This window comes from Protopterus annectens, chromosome 2.part1 (genome assembly GCF_019279795.1).
Source record: "Protopterus annectens isolate FY-2018-M chromosome 2.part1, PAN1.0, whole genome shotgun sequence".
Classification (NCBI taxonomy): Eukaryota; Metazoa; Chordata; order Ceratodontiformes; family Protopteridae; genus Protopterus; species Protopterus annectens.
The window spans coordinates 702147876-702170375 of NC_056729.1; positions in this window are offsets into that span (position 1 = coordinate 702147876).

A 22500-nucleotide genomic window follows, 5' to 3' on the forward strand; every position below is an offset into this window, starting at 1 on the left:
GTGCACATTTGGCTGGAGAGCACTGCAGGGCTCCACCAGATATATCTAGGCACCAGCACCGTGACTTCAGAATCCCAAACACATGCTCTGTCATGTTCTTAGTTTGTGTGAGTGCCTCATTGTGGCATTCTTCCATGGGTGTGTATGCATTTCTGATGGATGTCATCATCCACAGTTCCAGGGCGTAGCCAGCATCCCCTAGTAAATGGGCATGTGGGATGTCCCCTCTAGCAAACATCTGGTACAACTATGATGTGCACTAGATATGGAAGTCATGATAACTGCCAGGGCTGCCAGCAATCACATTCAGGATAATCCCCTGGGCATTGCACATAACCTGGCAGTTGATGGAGTGGTACCCCGTGTGGTTAACTTAGATTCTACCCTGCTCAGCAGGTGGTGCCTTGATGTGTTCATGAGTGCAATTTATGGCACCCAGTACTTCAGGGTAGTGTGCTACATGGTAGAACTGTTGCATATTACTGGTCCTCACCTCAGGGGAGATGGGAAAGGATAAGTGCTCATTGGCATGTGGTAGCATAGCATCAAGGAACTGGTGGAGTATCCTGGATGAAGATGCCTGTGAGAGCCCCATCATGTCCCCAATTGGTCTTTGGAAAGTACCTGTAGCTAGTATCCTAAGGGCTACATATACCTTTGTTTCCACTGGGTTCCCCTCTGTTGGCTCTGGATCTGAATTGAGGGTGACAGAGCTCAGTTAGTTGTAGTAGTATGTCCCTGGCTACTCTGCAGCACTCTACAATCTCCAGCTCATGTAGCTCCTGGAAGGTTACCCTGGCTCTGAACACTCTTCTCCTTTTCTGCCTAGGCCTATTGTCAGCAGCATCAGCAGCACTGACTTCAGCATCTAGCACATACAGATGTAGCATACCTGCAGCAGCCCCTAGCATTATGTCAGTTAAAATTCCCAAGTCTGTACTCCAATGGTCCAGAGCATTGGTGAAAAATCAGAATGTAGGGTGTATGCATACTTTATACAAGTCTGCTGTAGGTCCAGAATGTGAGAATGTGTGAATGTGTGATTGGCTAACTATGATGCATTCCACCTGCCTACAATATAATTAACATCATTTAATGGCCCTATTTTAGTGCACGATGCAGCACACTGCACAAACATCACACCTGAGTTTAAAAGACCCTAGAAGTGACAGTGCACACTCCCAAAGTCAGCCAACTACTGTGTAAGCATCAATATGGTCTAAGAGCATACACGAAGGGGTATAGGCAGACACGATTACTCTTTTTCGGTATTTAATAAATCCACCTCATATCTGTGCTGACAGCCTGGATACTACATGCTTCATAGCCCTATGACCTTAGCAACAGCAGCAATGCACCATTGTATGGACCCAATGCAAGGTCCTATAATAAATTTCTGTCAAATATTATAAAATCCTTTTTTTTCCTATTTTTTTTATTTTTGTATTAAGCATGTTTGCACACTGAGGTGCATATCTCAAACATGCTGAGATTATTTAAAAAAATATATTAATTTAGCTTATTCCCTTCCGTATTTTGACATCCACAATAATAGTTTTGCTCATATGTGTATGTAGTATAACATTTTCAGGGGATTTATGTCCACATTTCTGCAGTTTTGCATACCCTTTTGTCTGTCTAGATTCCTGTATGTGGAATTTTTCCACGTACACTACGGATACTGACACGGAGTCTGAACAGAAGCCTTTCTGCTTGTTGGATCGCTCAACCTGCCTCATTTGCATGACATTCACCTGCTTATGAGGCAATTTGCATGCCACAGAATTTTCTGTGTTTGTGCATGCATGAGCGCTACTTAGCAGTGCTCACTTAATCTAAAAATGTTTGCGACTGTGTGATACCTACATGAAAAAAAAACATGTTGGCTTTATTGAATTCCCATCAATATCTAAATTAATCTTCACTATAGTCCTGACTGTATCTTAGAGAGTTACTATTCTTTAATAACTTAACTTAATGCAGCAAGGTAGATGATGTGGTGAATGGTTATTCTTGTTGTCAGGCTCAAGACAGAATACAGAATGCTTGTCTCACTAAGAGACTTCTCAAAAAACATCTAAATATTACTTCTGGCATAACTTGCAGAATGACATCATTTCTGGTCATCTGACTTTTAGTTGTCATGGGAACCTCCATTGCTGGAAACTGGAAGGACTTAGCACCTACCTGTAAAAATACACACACACAAGGGCTTTTGTTCGGATCTTTGATAGGTGCTGGAAGTCATAAAACAATTGCATACCTCCACACTTCTACAGTAGTAATTAGTTCACCCCAAAGACAATACAGTCTTTGTGTATCTGCTCCATTGAAACCCATGAGATAGCTTCTTTATGGCCTAGCCTATAAAATGATTTAATTTCAGATATTTTTCTAAAGTTTGCTAGACTGGGGTTAACCCTTCAGTTTCCTTGGTTAAAACATATACATTTAAACAGTTACAATATTGGATGTACATTTCTGTTCACTGTGGATACATTTCAAACACAGGCAATTTACAAATACCTTTTCAACACAAACTTCTGTACAAATCAATTTGATATACACATGACATATAGTTCTAATGTATTTGCAACACCAGCTTCTTGTATGACATACAATTCTAACACATTTGTAACATAAGCATCTTGTATAAATCAGTTTGATATTCACAAATAACATATAATTATTTACAAAATTCCAGTTAGCTGTTCTAGCAGTACCTCCTTTCATCACACTTGTGTTCCACTTGAATCAAACTAGTGTATCTGTGCCTTCTTTAAAATGCTATTGTAAATTTTCATTGAGCCAGAAATTTAGAGAAACACTAACTGCTTGTATGTGATATAATTAATGTTTTGCAACAAATGCATTAGTAATTACTAATGTCCCTGAAACATTCGTCGATTACTTAAAAAGTAGTTTGGATTTACCAATATAGATTAATGGATAGTAACAAAAGGGCAATTTACTCATACCCCATAAAATATGTTACTACTTTCTTGAGCATGTAAGATCCCTCTGCCAGAAATTTTTCATTCATTATGAAATAGGCATTCTTTGAGTTGTGTACTTATAAAGAAAGCATTTTTTATTTTATATATATTTTCTATTTTTTAACAGACAAAATGGTTTGATGATCAGGTCTTTAGCAAAAGATTATGAATTCTGACTTGCATGACACCAAATTTTTAGATACAGTATCACTGCATTGATATAAACTTAAATTCAAATGATCTTATATACTTGCATGGTGGAGTGGTGAAGCAGTTAATGTTGTCACCTCACAGCAAGATGTTCTCCAATTCGATTCTCAGCTGGGGTGCCTTTTGTGTGGAGTCTGCATGTCCTCTCTGGGTTCGCATGGGTCCCCTTCTCATGCTCCAGTTTCCTCCCACATTCCAAAGACATGTGTCTGGAGTGTTTCTTCTCAGGCCTCCACTGAAAATAGGCTCTATCCTAGTTGGACTTTCCCATTCAACAGGATATTAAATAAATAAATATATTTTTCCAGCTTAATTTACGCTTAGTTTCTACCCCATCTGTAGCAATGTATTATTTTTACTTTGTATAATTCAGGACAGAAAATTGTTAGAATTAATCTGCAGTTTTTAATATGTTTGTATGCTTCTGTTTCTTCCCTGCATAAATACATAGTTTCTTGAGGCTGATAGGTTTCAGGTTTATTTTTAGCTATTATTTAGGAAAATATCCCATAATGCAGAGATCTGCTGCAGTGTAGGGCTCCAGCTCTGCTATCTTATTTGTATTCTGTACATTCTGCATTAAATGTATTCCTACTCATGTCACTCTAATATTATGTTATGGGAACTATTTCTGATACATTTTCCTACAAAAATATAATGTTTTTTACTCCCCAAATGTAACTTTGTTGTCCCCTTTAGAACATAAAGCCCTGCTCATTTTATCTACTGCAGCATTATAACTGTTCAGTTTTTCTACATGTAATTCTGCTTTCCTATATTTATGCTGTTTTTATAGATTGCATCCTGCATTACCACCTCTTATCTGTCAGTTCTATCCAACCTCATTGATTAACTCATCACCATACTGAGCACAGGAATGCTTCTTTTTTTCTTTCCTTTCAGAACTGTCAGCCGGAAACGTATTCTCTTTCATTCCCTAAAACCAATGCTGGGTCTATCACTTGAACTTAATGCATGCACTCCTGCCTTAACTCCTTTACTTCATTGCTTCTACATGCTGCAGGGGGCCATCTTTGGTTTGCAGAGGAGCCCACACAAAATCTGTGGTATGCATGTGCTGCATCTGCTGGCATTCTAGTGAGGCAGATTGGGCAAATCTATTATCTCACAAAATGGAGGCTTAAACTGCACTACAAAAAAATGTCCACAGTGATGAGTGAAGACTGACTTTCTGCCCAGCCCAGCACAATCTGCTGTCAACTGATAAGACTACTCAGAGGCGATCTCTGCCTAGTATACAAGGCAATGTCTGACCCTGCTTTACTGGCAATGCTGCATATCCATAAGTCAACTGGTACATGGGTTACTTGCTCTAAAAATCTTAATCTGGTATGTGAAATTAATAGAACCTGCTGGAGGCTTAGATTTATCTCCCAGAGGTTACCACACCTTTGGAACAGACTCCCACCACTTCATGTCAAACAGAGTTCCTCATTGGCCCTCTTCAAACACAGTTTGGACGATTGGATGGGTAACCATAAATTCACCCCAGGGGTTCCACCTATGTTCCTCTTGGGCAAGGGCAACGGGTGCTGATCATGGAAATTTTTGTAGAACTTGGTTTGGCTTGTAACGGCACTAGAGCCATTAGCCTAGTAACTTCCTACGATCCTGTGATCCTATGATCAACGCATGCTGTAGTGGACCAGCTATAAATCTAACTAGCATACATGCTAAGAAGTGACTACAGAGGCCTACCAGACCTTTTCACTATCTAAACTCTCTGACTGGAGGGGTAACATGATAAAGCTGTTAGGGAGATATTCCTTCTCTTGTACTATAAATATACAAATTGCTGGCTATAAACATTCATACATTCATAGAAAAAAATGATGGCATGTATCTGAGACTATAGAATCACTGATACCATTATTTTGGTATAGAAGAGTACTACTGCTGAGACCCACAATCCAGTAATCCGTGAGCTGCAGGTTTTACTACCAGGTGCTAATATGTACCTTTTACGTCCATATAACCATAGGCACAAACAAACTAATACTCACTGAAAATGCAATACAGTGATTTGGTCTTTGCCATCCTGTGATCTTCAACAAATTTCCCTAGATACTACTTAAACTCTTCTTTGCATACAGTTTTGTTTTCTCTTCTATTTTGGCACATACCACTGACCTCTGGCCTTTCTGAGCACCATATTACTGTATCCTCACCTTGATTCCTGTGCTTTGTTGGGTTGGTGTCCCTGCATACACCTTTAGAGGGCATGCTCCATCTTTTCAGTGAGGAAAACATTACAGCTGTTGAGGTTTGCTAGGACTTCCTTTCATAACTGGATGCGAGGCTGCAGTCAGGTTGGCTGCCAAATTATGACACAGCTAGCTTTTTGCTTTTCTACCCTTGTTTCTGTAAGATATAGGCATTTTAGGAAGTCACAATATATACAACATGTCCCTGTATATTCAAAACATGACATCTACCCATTACTGCATTACTGTTGTAATTCAGTTATAATCCTGGTCTACTTCAGAAATGATAAAACAGGGAACCACACTTATCCATTTCCCAGTGACAAGTGAGTTGGTTTCTGGCAGCTCAACTCTACCCTCTTCCTGGATGGTCCACCTGCAAGAAAGACACAAATGAAAATGGATCTGCTGGCAGAACAGAGGGATGCCATGCCTTAGACAGTGGGATAGCTGTTTTGTTTGTTTTTTATTTCTATTTTTTCTCATTCTCATAATACACACACACGCACACACACACACACACACACACACACACACACACACACACACACACACACATATATATATATATATATATATATATATATATACATGTGTGTGTGTGTGTGTGTGTGTGTGTGTGTGTGTGTGTGTGTGTGTGTGTGTGTGTGTGTGTGTGTGTAATTATATGGATATAAATGGGGGAATTGAATATAATCTAATCATTTTGTTGACTATACAGACGATCGCAGGTATAAGAGATCGTACAATTCTCAGGGATGGGAAATATGCCCTTTCTCCAACATGGTGTGATCTTGGAATTAGTATATATAATTAGCAGGAGTTTGGATGGTGCAACCCTCTACATTGGGAAGTGCAAGAGACTTGACCCTCTACAAAAACATAGTATAACTTAAATTTTTTGAGATAATGTTTTGCATGTGCTAAGACTGTTGCTTGGCACATGTGTAGTAGCGTGTCGACATTTTCTGGTCAACTTTGTGAATGTTGATCAGTACACACACACACATATATATACATACACACACACATATATATATATATATATATATATATATATATATATATATATATATATATATATATACAGAGAGAGAGAGAGAGAGAGATTAGATATAGATATAGCTAGATATACAGATATAGATATATATGTGTATATAGGTAGATATATAGATATAGTCACACATGCACACACACATACATACACACAATCCGATTAATAAAACAGAAAGTATAGTCACAGTAGATAGCAACATAATACTGTGGTACATTGTGCAAAATACAGGCAATAATAATGTAGATGCTGGTCACAAGCATAGCTGTAGTACAAAACAGTGCTGAAAAGTTTATGTAAGTAGAAGAAAACTATGAGTACTTTTCTTTGCACATCTGGGAAAATAATTTGGCATACATGCCACACACACACACACACACACACACACACACACACACACACACACACACACACACACACGTGGACAGATATATATGGGTTGGGCATGATTCATTGAATCTCCATTTCACTGAATTACACTTCACTGAAAATTTTCATCAAAACTGTATTTCACAGAAAAGTAAATTACATTGACATCCATTACTATGAAAATACTTAAACCTTGCCACTAATTTCAGACACACTGTGTTTGAAAAGTGGTAGTGTAACAGAAGGGTTTTTCATAAGGTGAGGTGTAGGTTTAGGATTAGGGATATCACATACTACTGACCCTGGGAATTACAGGTTTATTTATATCATTAGTATTGTTTGCAAGACTATGGAATGTATTATAGCTGAGGTAATAAATGAGGCTATAGGTGACTTTATATCTCCTACTGTAGTTTAGTTTTGTAAAAAGGAAATATTTTCTGCTCACCCTGGTTGAGTTCTTTGAAAGAGTTACTATGGCCATAGATATGGGGTGTGCAGCCCACACTGCTTATCTTGATTTTGTTAAGGCCTTTGACACTATTTCTCCATGGTAGAATTATTGACAAACTCCCAACTCAACATTAACCCACACCTACTTCACTGGATTGGTAAATGGCTGTTTGAGTGAACCCATACCATTATGGTTGAGAGTTTGTATTTTTTCTAGGCAAAAAAAGTCACCAGGGGTGTTCCACAGAGCGCTATCATGGGTCTTCCTCCTCTTTGGTATATATTTCTATGGCATTAAAGTCGATATAAAGGGATTACTGCTAGCCAAATTTGCTGATGACTGCAAACTGGAGGTAGTTATCAAATTTCCTTATGATATTCATATTTTCAAGCAAGGGCTGGACCAAACAAATACTTGGTGGATTAATCATGAGTTTACCCTCACGACCAAAAAATATGGCATAGATTCCATGGGAAAATCACTACAGTTTACCATATGGATAATATTCCACTTAAATTTGACACAGTAATTATGGACTTGGGTATTTATGGTGGTAACAGGCTCTCCTTTGACCACTACATTTCTGGTAGTTACTAAATCCTTCAACCTTGTACAAATTATCCTTTATAGTATCTCTTCAAGGTCCCAAACAATTATTGCTCCTGTTTATTCAACAGGCCCATCATTGAATACAATACATCCTTTGATATTTACTTCATTAAGCACCTAAACTAGCTTAAAAGACTTCAATGTTTCCTCCAAAATAATCTCAGGTCCTATACTGTTGGCTGCTGTGTTAGACTAAAACCCTAGAGACTCCACTCCTGAGGGCTGATCACTGCTTAGCCCTCCATGCTATGAATGATGCAGCACTCATTGAACTAATTTAACTAAGAACCAGTGGTAAAGTAAGCACTCATTACTGAGGCTTTAAACCTGTACTGCCACATCAGCAGCGCGAAATGGCATGACAGATAACTAACCCAGCATATGGTCTGCTTCTGGAATAGGCTGTCCTTACTTATTAAACAGAGGACTTCTTTCGCAATCTTTAAAGCAAGACAAGGTGACTGGATGGGTACAAATTTTCACTAGGGTATGTGGATTAAGTCTGCTTAATGAATAGGGACGTTGTTAGTCTTCTACAGTACTGAATGATGTGGCTGAGCTTTCTGATTACCTCATTTGGCTGTTATATTTGCAAAAATCTATAAACTTATAAACCCGTGTATGGGGGGAGATTGGTTTCATCCCATGAACCACCTTACTAATGTATTCTAACCCTAACATTGCCTCTGTCTGTATCCCCAACTCTACACCTTACCTTAGGAAAAAAAAACTTTCTCTAACACTTATACTACAGAAGACACTCAGACAAGCATCATATGCAGTACCCCCCCCACACACACACACACCCATGAGATGGATCATGGTCAAATGAAGTGCTAGACAGGGTAATAGACCAGGCTCCCCCAACCTTACCAGTATCCCAGTACTTGGCTGTCTTCTCCCAGTTACCATAAAACATTGTTCAAACCTGTCATTATTCATATTATATTCTTCTTGAGTACAGTGGTCATAGATATTTGGATTTAGTGTAAAACTTTAATTTCAAATTTTTCTTTTGGTTTTACTTCAAATTTTCTGCAAAAACATTTGTTAAACAAAACATTCTCATATTGAAAACAGACTTAACATGAGCAACAGTAAACCCATCTTCCTTTAAAACTCATGTTTATTTAAGTGTACATCTGGCAACCCATTAAACTGCAACAGATGCACTGGGATTTCTTGTCAAATAGCATATAGTGAATCACTAAGTGGCTGTGTGAAGGGTGTAGGAATTCTGAAGACAAATATGTAATGCATTTGCTAACAAACTGGGGCAGCCCACTGGACACAGGTATTCCTTTCTAAGTGCAGCCCAGGAGCACTGTCTGGTTTAATGACTTGATCAGGATCACTCAGCAGTCAAATGGAGGCTGAGAGAATCAAGCCCTGTGCTACAGGAGGAAGCTCATTAATAGCTGATACCTTTAATCCTCTGCAATAAGTGCCAGAGTTGAAACCCAACAAATTGCTTTTCACACCCACATAACTGGAAAAAAAAACTAAACAAAAATGTATTCACAGTTAAAATAGAAACAGTAAACTGGTGGATTTATTCACAGCCAAATAAACACACCCAGCCAAATAATAAATGCATTATCAGCAGTTAACAAATGAAGCAAACTAAGGATTATACCAAAGGATCATGGCTCATTTGATAATGCTGTTATTTACTACAATTGATTCATTTCCTTACTCCATAACTAGTCTGGGAAGAATTACATTTTTTGTGAGATTGTGCTCATTTATTCAGAGCTTCCTTATGCCTGGCTTGGACACCTGTGACTGCAAGACTTTGGTTGCTTCTAAAACTATCTGGACCTACAAAGCTATATAAGTATATTTTTTGTACTTGCTTTAATTGTTTCAGTGATATTTAATACATCTCTGCTGCATTTATTGATATAGTTGAATTTATCACTGTTTTCAGCCTACACTTGTTAAAGAAAGTCCATCTGTTTGTTAGTCTATTGCTCTTAGGTTGTTTTAAAATTATTCTGATATTTCCTAACCTCTTCTGATACTTCAAAAGCTGTTCTGTGTTTGCAGGAGCGGCCTCAGGTCAAGTGGTGCCCCTACCATACCATCTGGTGCCCCCATCCTGGTCTACCTACACTAAATAAATACTGGAAAAGTGCCCCTGCTACAGCGGCGCCCTAGGCGGCCGCCTAGTTGGCCTATGCCTAAGGCCGGCTATGTGTGTTTGCCAAAGTTCTCCTGAGTTTGCCAAAGTTTTGCAAAGTTTTTGTGTGATGTGAACATTTCTCAGGGTAAGTGAACTTATTTCCGATGAGTCCTGATATTGCAGGAATTCTTACTTCTGTTATAAAGCATTTGTTACTGCATTTAAGCTCAGAACCAGTTTACTTTACATTAAGAGGGTTCTTTTGTACTCTGGTGGGAGCAGAGAGCTAAATTCAACCAATCCAAGGTGGGAACTACTGACCGATAGTTTATTGTGTTTTTATCTGATTGGCCTGAGGGTTTAACTTTATAAAAGTATTTTATCCTGCTGGTATAAAGAGTCACATTTTTATGAGACTGCGCTCATTTATTCAGAACTTCCTTGTGCCTGGCTTGGACACCTGACTACAAGGCTTGGACTGCTTCTAAAACCATCTGGACCTACAAAACTGATATAAGTGTATTTTTTCTACTTGCTCTAAGTGTATCAGTGATATTTAACACTTCTGTGCAGCTTTTACTAATTTTATTGACTTTATTGCTGATTTTCAGCCTGTACTTGTTAAAGAAACTCCTTTTGTTTGTTATGGTCCTCCTCTTAGATTTTTTTAACAGTATTCTGATATTTCCTAAACTACTATGATACTACAAACGCTGTTCTGAGTTTGCGAAAGTTCTACTGAGTCTGCCAAAATATTTCTAAGTTTTGCAAACTTTTACTGTGTTGTGAACATTTCTTGGGTTAGTGAACTTATTTCCAAGGATTCCTGATATTGCAGGAATTCTGACTTCTGTTGTAAAGCATTTTTACTGTATTTGAGCTCATAGCCCGTTTGTTTTACATTAAGAGGGTTCTTTTGCACTTTGGTGGAAAAAGAGAGCTAAATTCAACCCATCTAAGGTGGGAGCTACTGGTTGATAACTTACTGTGTTTTTATCTCATTGGCCTGAGGGTTTAACTTTATAAAAGTCTTTCATCCTACTGGTATAAAAGCCACACAGTTGAGTGGTACCCTGTGCTTGCATGTAAGCAAACCTCTCCAGTTTAAAATCCTCCATAGGAAGGAAACACTATCCATAGTTTCCCACTGTTTGCAGCTGTTTGAAGAGCTGCCAGTTTGTGCAGATGGTAGGTCATCTAATAGCATACTACTAAATACTCTCAGCTTGTCCTTAAAGTGACTTTTCCCTACTCCTTCCCATCTAGAAATTGGGCATCCTTGCCATATATATCATAAGCTAGATTCATACCTGTTGAATCTAGACTGTTTGGTGTCACTGTGTTTTTAAACCAGCCATCTTATATTAAGAGGGCCTTGCTGCAGTCTTGTGGTTGAAGTGTGTAGCTCAGGACCCATAAGAGTTGAAGATTACTTAAGAAAGGCTCAGTTGCTTTCCCATTGGCAGTTGTATTAAAACTGTTTAAATTTGCCTGTATATAAGCCTCACATTTGCACAGGTTTCTGCTCAGTTTACCAAAGCTGCTCAACATTATGCAACTTTAGCCAGAGGTCTGGTGTGCATCTGCACTGAAATCCAAGGTCTCCACTGAAAAAAAAAACTGAAAAATAAGTATATTTTAGGCTAGCACTGCACTTTGTTAACTGTATTTAATTGAATTATTGCTTCATTTTTGCTGTTTGTGACTGCTTTTTACTCTGCACTTTGAAATTGTTTCATTGCCTTAAATAACATAGATTAGATTCGGACCTGTTGAGTCTAGACTGTTAGGTATCAATGTGCTCTTAAACCAGCCATCTTACATTAAGAGGGACTCCCTGCACCCTTGTGGCAGAAGTGTGTAGCTCAGGGCCCATCTGAGTTGGGGATTGCCGGAGAAAGGCTCAGTTTGAAACTTTCCCTTTGGTAGCTGTGTTACAATTCACCTGCATATAAGCCTCCCATTAGCACATTGCTGTGCACCTTCTAATAGGATTTAGCAGTGCCCTGTATAGATGCAAATGCCTGAGAACATTAATTTTCCCTAGAGACCTTACAGTAGAACCCCCCCCCCAAACATCCCTGTTGAGCAAAGGGCAACTTAGTTGCGCTCTAAAAAGTGTTCTCACACTTATCATCCACAACCTACTATATATCCACTGCCTTTGCTACTCCAGGTCAAACTAGCCCACTAATTAAGCCAAAGTCCTAAGTCCAGATAGCCCACTTCCTTCCCATATATAACATTAAAAAAATCCTGCTACAATGGAGGGGGAGTTTCCCATCATTTCTCCTGCCAGCTTGAGTGATATGGGCATCTTGAGGCAATGTAGCAATTGCTACATATATATACTGACTACTGACAACCATTTACTTCTAAAGCAAATTAGCACCCTGTGTGAGAGATGCAACTACACTGTGGAATTGGAGTCAGTTCTCTCACATAAAAACAAAATAGACATTAAACAGGTTGTCAGCACATATGCTTCACCTCTCACACAAACCTCATCTCTCACAATAAATAAGGTCATGACACATAAACCCACATATGCTGAGGGACTAACTAAAAGCCTACCAAAAGAACACAGCCATCCCAAATTCACACCACCCACACTTACCACTAAACAAAAAGAAACCACTACATATATCAATGCACACACACACACACACACACACACACACACACACACACACACACACACACACACACACACACACACACACACACACACACACACACACACACCTGTCTCAACAAATAAGCCCTTAAGGCAAAACACATAGAATGTTTTGGTCATAGGGTACTCCACAGTGAGCCACACAGATGTCCACCTCACCAGGCAGGACAAGGAGAAGGTCATGGTTAGCTGCCTATCAAGTGCCAGGATCCAACAATTCATGCATGCACTCAACAACAAGTACCATTATGACTCTGTCATAGTCCATGTTGGAGTGAATGACTTGAGACGTGCCTTTCTGGACTATATGAAGAGAGACATGATGTAACTCTCTGATTATGTGCCCCAGACAGGTATGCCCCTAGCCCTAAGCAGTATCCTACCCTCACCCAAGAAGATGCCACAATATAAACAAAAATTGATTGACTTTAGCAATTGGCTTAACTTCTGGTGTCAGTCCAGGGGGCTCCAGTATCAGTCAGCCTGAGACAATATGGTAGTCAGACCTTGCTGCTTTTCTAGAGATGGTCTACACTTATCCCCCACTAGGCTGCCGGATACTGGCAAAGGCCCTTGCCTCCCCCATACTGCTTTTTTTAAGCAATGTCAAAACTACAAATTTTCCAATCTAATCAAGACAAACTCAGAGTCATGCTGCTTAATGCTAAGAGTTTAAACATGAAACTGCACTCCCTGGAAGCCCTCCTCACCTTGGAGAATGCTGACATCTGTGTAGTTACAGAGACATGGTTCAAAGCCATTGATATCACCCCGCCGTGCAAGGCTACAATGTCTTCCACACATTCAGACCTCAAAATGAGCTTGAAGGAGCCAAAGGCAGATGTGTATCCATCTTCATTAAAACTAAATACACTTCAAGACTGGTTAAACAGCATGACTGTTAAACTACTCCATGTCCAATTAGCTTTTGGGAAAGTACCATACCACATCATTGCTAGCTATAGATCCCCAACCATGAACCAGGATAAGCACACCACCTACCCTGATTTACTGAAATCCCTCTCCATACAGCCCAACACCATAGTCATGGTAGATTTCAGCTATCCTTCCATAGATTGGGGATTGGGGAACATAAATGAGCAAAAAAAATCTCGCCCAGAGGTTCCTGGACATTGTTAACAGAAATGCTCTCTAACAGATAGTCTGCACCCCTACTAGGGGCTCTAATGTTGTGGACATAGTAGTCACCAACATGTGGGCATAACTGTACTTCCCCATGCATGATGCCCTCCCTGGTTAGGTCAGACCACAAATCAGTCTCATTTGAAGTAACTACTGGCACTGACACCCTCACAGGAACAAAAATTATAAAAAACTTCACCAAAGCTAACTACAGCCTGCTAAGCGATGGTATAAAAAAGTTTCATACCAAAAGCAATCACAGACATCAGTGATCACTATGCAGAAGTGTATGCAATGTTCTGTACAAACACTTAAGTGACTGCATAATCTCTGCTGTACCTGATCAGATCAAAACCAGGTCTTCCCATAAAAACAAGCCACCATGGTGGACTTAAAGTGTAACAGATTATTTAACAAGAGGAAGAAACTGTTGTCAAAAAGCAAGAGAGAGATATCACTCTGTAGAAGAAGAGGTCCCTTCTAAGCCTAAACAAGATAATCAGAAATCTTGTAAAGTCTTCTAAAGCAAATTATGAAACTAAAATCAAATCCCTAGTCAGGATAATCATAAGGTATTCTTTTCCATTTTTTTCAACTTTCTGGTTTAAAAGCCTGCATTTGCTCTTGTTTCCCACTTCTCCTGTAACTAGTCTAGTCCATCTACAGATTTGCTGTATCCAAGACTGTTTGTAAGCTTCTGAGTCCCCCAAGCCTTTCTGTGTTGGATGGAGGCCTTCTAGCTTATCAGTGGGAATGGTAAGCAGTAGGTAGCCTATCTACCACAAGAGGAGTGGTTTCTGTCCCAGAAATTGTTGTTTATTGGCTATTTGGGCAGTTTTTCCAACTCTTTCAACTTTCTGGTTTAAAAGCCCACATTTGCACTTGTTTCCCACCTTTCCTGCAACTATTCTAGTCCAGATACAGACTTGCTGCATCCAGGACTGTTTGTAAGCTACTGAGTGGTGACAAAGTCTGCTCTTCAATTTTTCCCTTATACCTGCTAGTTCTCTCCTCTCCTGCACTTTTACTAGCTTATTAGTCTAGCACTTTACCAGACTTCTTATAGCAATTATTTTAGCACACAAAAGTGCTAGCAGCAATGTTCTACAAGGAAACAGCTTCAGTACTTATTATTAATGCCCACCCTTACAGGCATGTCTAAAGGTCAGTTCCCTGTGCTTTCTCCTATTAATCTGGTGAACTTGGGCATCCTGAGGCAATGTAGCAACTGCCTCATGTACACTGACAACCCTCTCCTCTTACCTCCCAACACTCAGACTTGTGAGAGATGCACTTATATATCCAAATTGGAAGCCATGCACTCTCCAGCCAAGGCTGGAATAGCTGGCCAAGAGGAGAAGGTCAAAATTTGTACTACACCACATGGAACACATAGCTCTCCAGAACACACACCAGCATTGCCTTCACATAAAAACATAAACCACACACCCACCTTCATGGAGGCTCTCAATAAAAATCTACCCAAACAGCAGGGACCTCCAAGGCAGAAACGCACTCGATCACCACAACACAATATTAATCACAAGACATATAGCTCTCCTAAACATTGTGCCACTCAATCACAGCCCCTAAGGCAAAACAGCATGCCCAACACACTAGTCACAGATGACTGATAGAGAGGCACACTGATGTCCCACTCACTAGGTTGAATAAGGAGAAAGTAACAGTCAGCTGCCTGTCAGGTGCTAGGATCTGCCACAACACACGCACTCAGGTCCTTCAATAACAGGTACAAATATGACTCTATTATTGTACATGTGGGTGCTAATGACCTGAGACATACCTCCCTGGACTACATGAAAAGAGACATGGAGGAGTTATTGGATTATGTAGCCCAGGCAGGTATGACCCTAGCCCTGAGCAGCATCCTACCATCCCCCAGAATGATATCACAGTACAAGCAGAAAATGGTTGGCTAAGTTTCTGGTGTCATTCTAAGGGGATCCAGTATCTGTCTGCCTGGGATGACATGATTGACAGACCTCGATGCTTTGCCAGAGATGGCCTGCGTGTGTCACACCTCGGCTTCCAGATACTGGCCAAGGCTCTTGCCAACCCTATATTGCCTTTTTTAGGCAGTATTCCAAAGACCAAATTACCACTGTAACAGCTACAAACAAATGCAATCTGAGGGTCATGCTGCTCAACGCTAGAAGTCTAAATCTCAAAATGCACTCACTTGAAGTACTCCTTATAATGGAGAACATCGACATTTGTGCTGTAACAGAGACCTGATTCAAGGCAGCAGAAAGCACCCCTGCACTACCAGGCTATAACTCATTCCACACCTTTCGGCTCCAGAACTTGGACCGTAGCACCAGAAGTGGTGGTGTTTCCATATTCATAAAGGATGCACACACCTCCAGACTGGTAGCTCAATATGATGCATCAGAGATACTTCAGGTGCAGCTAACATTAGGTAAGACAGCGATTCAGATCATAGCCTGCTATAGGTCCCCAACCATGTCCCAAGACTCACACTCCATGTTCCTAAGCACCCTGGAGAATATTAGGGTCCAACCAAACACTCTTATACTGAACAACTTCAACCACCCCTCCATTAACTGAGAAAACTACTCATGTGCCAATACACTTGCCCAACGTTTCCTGGAATTCATTAATTCCAATGCCCTGGACCAGCTCATTCTTACCCCCACTAGAGGTAACAACATCCTTGACCTGGTCATTACTAACATGGGCGATTGTTGCTCTACACCAGTAGTCAGCTCCTCCCTGGTAATATCCAATCACAAACTACTCACCTTGGAAATTCACATCCCTCCCACTGCCCCCGCAAAGGTAACCACCATGAAAAACTTCTCCAAAGTTAACTTTGGGCTCCTAAAAACAGAGGTGGCTAACTTCATGTCACCCATGCAAATGGTGAATAGTTGCATGACCACTGAATCATACATCAATGCACTGTATGAACATGTACACAGATTCTTGGATCTCACCATACCCAATAGAACCAAGACGTTCTTCTCCAAAAAAAGGAAGCCAATCTGGTGATCCCCTGCCATAAACAAACTCTACAACAGTAGGAGGAAACTGATGCAGACTAAGGTGAATTCCCAAGACTGGAAAAACTCCCTTATCAGCCTTAACAAAAAAGTTGAGATCCCTCATCAAATCCTCTAAGTCTAGCTATGAAAACAGAATTGCAGCAGATAGTAAAGACAAACACAAGGCCTTCTATAGTTATGTAAAGAATCTCCACGCGATACCCAGATTTGCTCTGAGCTACTGCACAATGGTACCTCCTATACCAAGCCAACAGATATTGCCAATATACTGGCCAACAGATTCAGTGCCAACTTTACCCCACTCCCCCCAAAAAGGACCAATCACAATATCAGTAGAATACCAGGCATCCAATATTACTGCTGCACAGGTTAAAACAGCACTGTCCAAGGCCAAGAATACAGCTTCTATGGAACCTGACAATATCCCTGGCTGTGTTCTACATGAACTACAGAGTGAACTGGCACCTCACCTGTGTGCCCTGTTCAATCACAGCCTCACCTCAGGCTTTGTCCTTACCAAATGGCACACTGATACAGTCATCCCTGTCCACAAAGGCAAGTGACTACAGACCCTGGGAACTATCTCATTAGCCTGATGAGTCTGATATGCAAAGCTATGGAAAACATCATCATGGACCTAATAAACAAGCATATAGGGAACCTCCAAACTCTGGATCTCACACAGTTTGATTTTGTGAAGGTAGGTCATGCCTGCTCAACTTGATCAACTTCTTTGAGTCAGTCACTAGAGCTGTGGATGAAGACAAGGAGGTTCATACAGCCTACCTTGATCTGGCCAAGGTCTTTGATAACATTCCCCACTCAGGAATCATAGAAAAACTCACTAAGCTAGGCATCAACCCGTATATCACTAGGTGGGTTGCAAACTGGCTCACAGATAGAAACTACAGTGTGAAAGCAGCTGACTCCAAGTCAGACTGTCGACCAGTCACAAGTGGAGTCCCACAGGGTTTGGTCCAGGGTCCTCTCCTGTTTGTTATCTACTTCTCTGAAGTCCAGGCCAACACAAAGGGACTCTGGCTGACAAAATTCACAAATGATTGCAAGTTGGTAGCTATTATTAACTCCCCAAATGATGTTGACATCCTACAGAAAGGCCTCAATGAGACCAACGACTGGTGTCAGAACCATGGCCTTAAGCTCAATGCCAAAAAATGTGTCATCATCCATCTTGGGAAAAACCTGGTTCCCTTGAATTACCACATTGATAGTAGTACACTGAACATAGAAGGTGTTATAACAGATCGAGGAACACAGGTTGATAGCAACCTCTCTTTTGACCACCACATTGCCACTGTGGTCAGAAAGTCCTTCTATGTGGCACATCTCATTGCGAAGGGTTTTGCATCCAGGAAGAAAGAGGTCATTGTCTCACTCTACTCTTCCTTCATTAGGCCAATCATCGAGTGCAATGCCCCATTTGGCATGTACCTCACTAGACAACTGCAACAACTGGTGGGGCCACAAAAGTACCTCATAAAAAGGATCCTAGGCCTTAAACACATACTAAATGGACAGACTCAAACAGTCCAACTATTCTCTGTCTCATATCGCCTACTTAGAGGTAATCTCTGCTTGACTTACAAAGCCATGTCTGACCCAGCTCTGTTAGAAATGCTACATATAAAGAAATCCCAATCCTTCTGCACCACACGATCCAGAGACCTCAACCTCATTACCACAATCAACAGAACATGCTGGAGGGACAGGTTCATAACCCAGAGACTGCCCATTCTATGGAATAGACTTCCCATCCATGCCAAGCAGAGCACCTCACTGGCCCACTTCAAGAGAAATCTTGATGAGTGGATGGGAAATAGAAAATTCATCCCGAGGATCACTCCAGTGGCCCTACTCGACAGAGGCACTAGGAACTATGGTCAGGTGGCACAATGCCAGGGTAATCCTATGGGCTAGGGGTGTAAAGGTTCCAGGGCCATTAGCCTAGTACACACCTATGAATCTATGAACCTATTATGGCAAGTTGGCAAAGAACTAGTTGGCCAAGGTGTACGAAGCCAAAGGAATGGTGCATGCCAATCTGACTAAAGAGGAAATGATTTCAGCCTTATTCACAGCTGTAGCACAGACTGGTGACCAGGAAGACAACCAGTCTGGTGATGGGGATTTGTAGCCCTCAGAAACAGTATAGTTCACCCTTTCCACAGGGACTGGAGTTAAAGAGACTTAAACTGGAGGCCAAACATTTGGAATTAGAATCAACAGAAAGACTATGGCAGGCAAAACAGATGGAATTAGAATTAGCAAAGTGACTGCATTATTTGGAGGCTGAAGAAAATGAGAGACTGCAGAATTTGGAGGTTGAAGAAAATGAGAAACAGCGTCAGCATGAGAGGGAGATGCTGACTCTTTGTCAGGGTCATGGAGGCAATGGGTAGGGAATAACCAAACCCCAGAAGCAATAAAGGTCAATAAATTTCTTCCACAGTTTACAGAGGGTGATAATTTTGATAGTTTTATTCATACATTTGAAAGTGTATGTAAACAGTATAATGTTGACCAAGGGCTTTGGGTATGGTACCTGACCACCTTACTCCATGGTAAAGCTGTAACTGCTGTTTATAAACTGTCTAATATTGATTGCTTAAACTATGAAAAGTTAAACAATGTTTATTGGAATGTTTTAAGTTAACACTTGAAGCATACAGAAAAAAGTTTTGTGATCATAGACACAAGGCAGATGAAAATGTATGTGATTCTATTCTTGAGTTAAGCACCTATTTTCATAGGTGGGTATATGAGTGTTAGGTCACCAATTCTGAAAGGCTGGCAGACCTTTTGGTGTGAGAACAAGCCCTTAGAACTTTGCATGAGGACATGCGAATCTGCTTGACAGACCAGGAGTTTAACTTTACAGATGAGCTGGGAAAAAAAGGAGATCTCTACTTAGCAAGCAGGGCATCATTGCACAAGAAGGGGATACCTGGTGCTGCACATGGATATAAGGGAAACCATGGTGGGCACCCTAAACCACCCCAACAGAGTCCAACAGTAGCAGGGGAAGCCACTTGTTCAAGTACACGGCCAGGATCAGGGTTTAGATGTTTTAAATATAACCAGTGGGGCCATGTAGCATTCAGATGTCCAAGGAAGCAAGGTGAGGAACAGAAGGTGAGGGAGCTAGCAAGTGGGAATAACAATATGTCAGTGGTAAGTTGTCTGGAGACAACAAGTGTACCAAACTATCATTGGAATTTATATCCTATCTTAGTGGATGGAAAACAGTCCACTGCTAAGACAGACATAGCTTCTGACATAACCATTCTGAAGCTTGCAGTGGTTAAAGAGGAGCAGTACTTGTTTGGCCAGTCCACTCCAGTCAGAGCTTTAGGAGGGACCCTATGCCAAATGCCTTTGGCCAGGGTTCACCTTGACTGGGAGGGTGGGAAAGGAAGCAAGCAAGTAGGTGTGTTTGAGGATATCCCTGCAGATGCCCTGACAGGGAATGATTGTGGTAATGCAGTACCTTGTGAGCATGCAGTGACATGCATTCAGGCTTGGAGACAGGCATGTGGGTCTGGTGGCCTGGGGGAGACCCAAACAGACCCCACACCTGAAGCTGTGGCTAGGGATGTGCCTATTTCAGGGAGGTACCTACCCTGTAGCAGTGAGCCTGAAGATGAGCTACAGCTGCTGGCAGGTACTGATGTTCCCTTGGACAGAGGGACTGCAAGAGCAGAAGTGAGTGGTAGTATTTAGGCTGACAGTGAGGCACCACTGCCAGAAGATACCAGACTTCCTGTTAAAGGAGAGTTGGGAAGGGTCACAATGGTAGAGTTGAGATAGGGTTAGCTGTCGGACCCTACACTTAGAGGCTTGAGGGAGGTAGCTGGGGAGGCACCTGATTCTCAAGTAAAGAGACAGTCTGTATACTGAGACAAAGGTTTACTGTATAGAAAGTGGACCCCTGAGGGATGGCTGGAGGATAAGGTAAAACAGCAATTGGTAGTGCCTAGAGCCTACCTTCTGGCACTTTTAGCCATTCCCCATGACATTCCTTTTGCAGGTCATATGGGCATAAAGTCTATCAAGAGACATATTATGCAGAACTTTTATTGGCCTAGGATTGCAAGGGATGCAACAGGGTACTGCAGGACCTGTGAGCAGGTACAAAAAGTAGACAAGGCAGGAAACAAGATCAAAGCTCCTTTGATGCCTTTGCCGGTGACTGAGGAGCCAGTTCAAAGGGTAGATATGGATATTTTAGGGCCTCTGAGTACCCCAAGTTCCACAGGGAAGAAGTGTATCCTGGTAGTAATAGATTATGTCACTAGATACCCTGAGGTGGTGGATCTGTACTCCATCTAAGCAGAGAAGGTAGCAAATGCTTTGTTAGAGATTTTCAGCAGGGTAGATTTCCAGAGAGAAATACCGACTGACAGAGGTGCCAATTTCATGTCAGATCTGCTGGCTTGTCTGTGGGAACACTGTGGAGTGAAGCACCTAAAGACCAGCCCCTACCACTCGCAGACTAATGGTTTTGTGAAGAGGTTAAACTCTACACTAAAGACCATGCTATGGGCATTTGCAGACCAGTTTAAGAGAGAGTGGGACAAATATTTGCTCCATTTCTGTCTGTGTTTGCATACTGGGAGGTACCCCAGGAATCCACAGGTTTTCACTCTTTGAGTTGCTGTTGGGGCATAGGGTGAGGGGGGGTCTTTAGATCTGATTCCTGATTAATGGGAGAGTGAGTGTGAATCCCACAAGGAGTCTGCTGTGGCATATGTCTTAAACCTCAGAACAAAGGTTAGGGAGCTCATGGACTTGGCCCAGTGGAATCTGGCAGGAGCCCAGTAGTAGAAAAAGGTCTAGTATGACAAAAATGCTCAAGCCTGAGAGTATGTTGTGGGTCAGTAGGTTATGGTGCTCATTCCTGTCAGACATAATCAGCTGCAGGCAGCTTGGGAGGGACCCTTCAAAGTGGTAAGGAAGGTGAGTGATGTTAACTACATGGTAAACTTGCTAGGCAGGAGGCCGGAGCACATATTGTACCATGTTAACATGATGAAGCCTTACCATGATAGGAGGCCCGGTGCTGAGTATTTGCAGTGGATGCCAGGAGGAGTCTGGGGGAGATCTATTGCTACATCAAGCCAGCCAGCAGGCAGGGTTGCAGGCATAAGACATGACATTTCAGCACTGTAGTGGAGTTAGCAATGCCAATGCAGATGGATGCTCAAGATAGGATATGGGTTAATATATTCCCAGACAGGCTTATTCCTCTCAAGCAATGTTTCTCCAGGGTCACTTGAGAAACTAGCTTGTGCCTTCAAAGGGGGAGAGATGTGATGATGTGAGGTAGTGCCAGCTATGCTAGGAGAAGTAGGCAGTTGATGTGTAATATATGCCAGTATAGCTAGCTGGAGTTTTGTAAATAATTATATGCCATTTGTATATCAAACTGATTTGTACAGGTGCTTGAATTGAAAATATATTTGTTAAGTTGATTGTGTTAAAAATGTACTAACAGTGGGTCCTGCTGGACAGAAAAGAAATACATCTGTTTTTCAGACTGTATTGTAACTGTTGAAATGAATATATTATAA